This window comes from Oratosquilla oratoria, chromosome 6 (genome assembly GCF_046742065.1).
Source record: "Oratosquilla oratoria isolate Oo_2021 chromosome 6, ASM4674206v1, whole genome shotgun sequence".
Lineage (NCBI taxonomy): Eukaryota > Metazoa > Arthropoda > Malacostraca > Stomatopoda > Squillidae > Oratosquilla > Oratosquilla oratoria.
The window spans coordinates 12,446,203-12,450,225 of NC_134782.1; the positions used below are offsets into that span (position 1 = coordinate 12,446,203).

Sequence of the window (4,023 nt, forward strand, 5' to 3'; positions counted from 1 at the left end):
TCATAACACCAACGTACGTACTTCCCCACATATTCCTTACCCTTCTTTTCTTGTACCTTTCCTACATACTGGATACTCTGTTTCTTGGTAGTAAACTTCACCAAGATGTAATCACCAACTTTAACTGCCTCTGCCTCTGCTGTGTCTCCCTCACCTGCCTCTACTGAATCAGGATCAGAAAGTGTAGAAATTCCGCTGATTTCACTGTCAGATGGAGATGGTTCTCGAGGTCTTGTTTTCTTCTTTTGAGATCCTGATGGCCCAGCTGTAGCAAGATCATGAGTATTTATGTTTTTCCCAGGTGACAACTGCAGCCTCCTACCTCGAACAGTGGCCCCGGGCTTTCTGCATGCAACTTCCCTCAAGGACTGGAGGTGTTCAACAACTATGGGACTTACCAAGTGTGATGCAGATGTAGGAATGTCAGAGTGCTGTGGTTTATCAATCACCGTATTCTTGTTCAGTGGGTAGAAGCCTGTTGCTGCAAAAGAAGTTATATGAGGCTGCATGATATTAGGAATTGCACTGAGCAGCTGTAGAATCAGATATGGAAATCATTGCTTTGACAGTGCTGTGAAATGCTTTCCAGGACCAAGCTTCCATTCTGTTACAACTTTTCTACATATCTTTTTCATAGGCCCATAAACACAAACATCAAGTGGCTGAGGAATATGAGCGCTATTAGGAGAAAGAAGGATAAATTCTATGTTGTACTTCTCACACAGTCCAATGATTTCTGCAGACAGGTGAGATGCAAGATTATCTCCTATTATTGCTCTAGGTGAATTATTGTCCAGCTTAGCAAAATAGGGCACCACAACCTTTAAAAACCATTCACCAAAACAATGACTATCAAAGCATCCTGACTTTGTTCTATTATACCTGGCATGTATTGGTCCACCTTGCACCCAACTATTCATTAAATGCTCTGCTTTGTAAACCACATATGGATCAAGTAATGCCCCAGAAGCACTTCCTGAAAACATGACTGAAATACTTTTTTTTTGACACACTCATTACTTTTTCTGCGTGTTTAGCATCCCTCCTATGGATAAGAACTATACCCTTAGGGTAATAAAAAAAAATTGGTGTGTTCGTAATTGATAATTATCTAAATTAACATAAAACTTAGTCACAGCTTCTACACTTACAACTGCCCCTTTTCTACTGATGTTTTAGCACATGCGTTTATTTAGCAAGTCTTTATGGCGCTTAACAAAGAGATTCAACCACTCTACACCTGGCATGTTCTCCTTGAATTGATCCACTGTGCGCCCTGCGTTTTGCAGAAATGATTTAACAAAGAGACGCGACTCAAGATCATCATACGCATATCCGTAATCTCCTAAAACAGCCATATGTTGAGCACTACACCGCTCCTCCTCTGGGAGCAAAGCAGTCGGTCGCTCTCCTGTTGACCATACTCTTGCACCTGCACCAATCACTTGATCCCGGAGAACTCGATGGGAAATTTTCATCTCTCTAACCACTTTGTTCATCGATTTATCAGCCTTCACACGACCAACAGCTCTCTTCAAATCATCATTAGTGTATCTATTGCCCTTTGACCTGACACCCAAAGGCTAGTGGCGCACCATTGTGAACTACTTGATCAAAGATTTTTTTTTTCTTTCTTTTTTAGTTATGGGCATGGCGCATTTGACTCACAGGACCTTTATCTCCCCGTAATTATTGTATAAATTTAGTGTTGTAGCATATTCAATCTCATCATATTTTTGCTTCACAACAAAATTTTTATGCATATATAATAATATTTTCTTACTCATCTAACCAATCGTTTCTCTTTTAAAGGAAAAAATGCATATATCGAAAATGTTATGTTCAAGAAGAGCAAACATACCTTTTCAATTTATAATGTTGATATTCAATTAAAAAATGGCCAATTCTACTGCCTAAATGGTGGATCTAAAAAATGAATAAATAAATAGATAAATGAATAAATAAATAAAATAAAATCAACGAACTTTATTAGGGATCTAGACATGTGGCGCACTTCCCGCATCGCTGGCGCACTTAACCCGTTCTGAGGTATGTGTGTGTATACATACATACATACATACATACATATATATATATATATATATATATATATATATATACATATATATACATATACGTATACATATATAGTATATACATATAAACATATATATATGTTTATATATATATGTGTATATATGTACATATATATATATATATATATATATATATATATATATATATATATATATATATATATATATATATATATAGACGAAGAAAGTAAACATTGGACTTATCGAAATAAAATTTTCCATATTTCGAACTCTGTTCGAGGTTCGTCTTCAGGGATATACAAAGATAGCAAAAGGAATCAGTATAAAGGGGCAAGTGTGCCGCCATAGGAAAGGTCTCCCAATCGACCGTTACTCGCCAGACAGTGCATTTATCACTAGTCTGGACAACAGTTCCCCCATACATCCTCGTGATTTTATCACATCTGGGCTTGATCATTGTCATTTTTTTTCTTAATTTGACAACAACAACAACAAAAAAAGGAATTTTTGTGAGTTTTAGGCAAAAGGTCATCGTTTGCCACTACTGGCTTTTGAATCTGAAAAAGTCATATAATTAGTATAAGTATGTATGTATATATATATATATATATATATATATATATATGTATATATACATATATATATATACATATATATGTATATATATGTATATATACATATATATATATATATATATATATATATATACAGATATTTAAAGATATAGATATATATATATTATATATATATATGTATATATATATATATATATATATAGATACACACACAATCACACACACGCATATATATGTATATATATATGTATATATATATATACATATATATATATATATATATATATATGATAATTTTTATGACAGTTGCATGCAGGATTCGAACCCACTGCTCTCAGCCAACCGTAAGATCACCTTCGAAGAGCCACTACACCATAGAAGCTATAAAATGTATAGCTTCTGTGGTGTAGTGGTCTAAGGCTCTGCGAAGGTGATTTTACGGGTGGCTGAGAGCAGAGGATTCGAATCCTGCATGCAACTGTCATAAAAATTATAGGGTTGATGTCGCTGCTATTAGCGAATTTCTCTCATAGTTACAATGGTGATAAGCGTGAAAGGGATTTGTTCCGATCCTTACCCTTTACCACTGGTGAGCTTGGTCTTTGAGTAAAACAGGAATTGGGGTCGCAGATTAGTGATCTTCCTATCCTTGGGAATCAGTTCGATTCCAGGTTTCAAGGATTTTATAGTTTCTGTGGAATAGTGGTCTAAGGCTCTGCGAAGGTGATTTTACGGGTGGTTGAGAGTAGTGGGTTCGAGTCCTGCATGCCACTGTCATAAAAATTATCGAATTGATGTCGCTGCTATTAGCGAATTTCTCTCATATATATATATATATATATATATATATATATATATATATATATATATATATATATATATATATATATGTAAGGGGGGAAAACCTTTGGTATATGTATGTATGTAAATGTGATTATAGTTTTGGCAGTGTGGCCGTATCGTACTCTAAATAAAAATTGTAATAATAGAAAACTATAAAATAAGATAAATAAAAAAAATATATATACGCAACCATCGGTCAACATTATGCTGTTGCCAATTTATCATCTACATGCCTTTGGTCCTTGTTGCATAGCAGTAAGGGAGTAAGTGAGGGGAAGTGAGGGGGTGGGAGATATGTGAAGGGGGGAATATTTACACCTCTACTGGGGGGTGAGGGGGGGTAGATGGCCGCTGTAAACCCAAGCAAACACGTGTGCTCACGTGATCAAACAGATTTGCCTCCACGAACATAAACAACTCGACGTAATCCCAAAACACGGGAGGTCTTTGGCAGCTTCTTCGGGACCTCCGGGGGCCGAACCTCAAGTGGTCTAAGCCAAGAACTCGAAGTCCCGGATGAAAGAAGAGCTTACCGAAGATGAGGGTAA

General features: G+C 36.0%; 1 pseudogene; it reads right to left on the reverse strand.

Annotated features, from left to right (window-relative positions):
* Positions 1-554: 554 nt before the first annotated feature.
* LOC143025931 (uncharacterized) lies at positions 555-1,478 on the reverse strand (annotated as a pseudogene).
* Between the last annotated feature and the right edge of the window lie 2,545 nt (positions 1,479-4,023).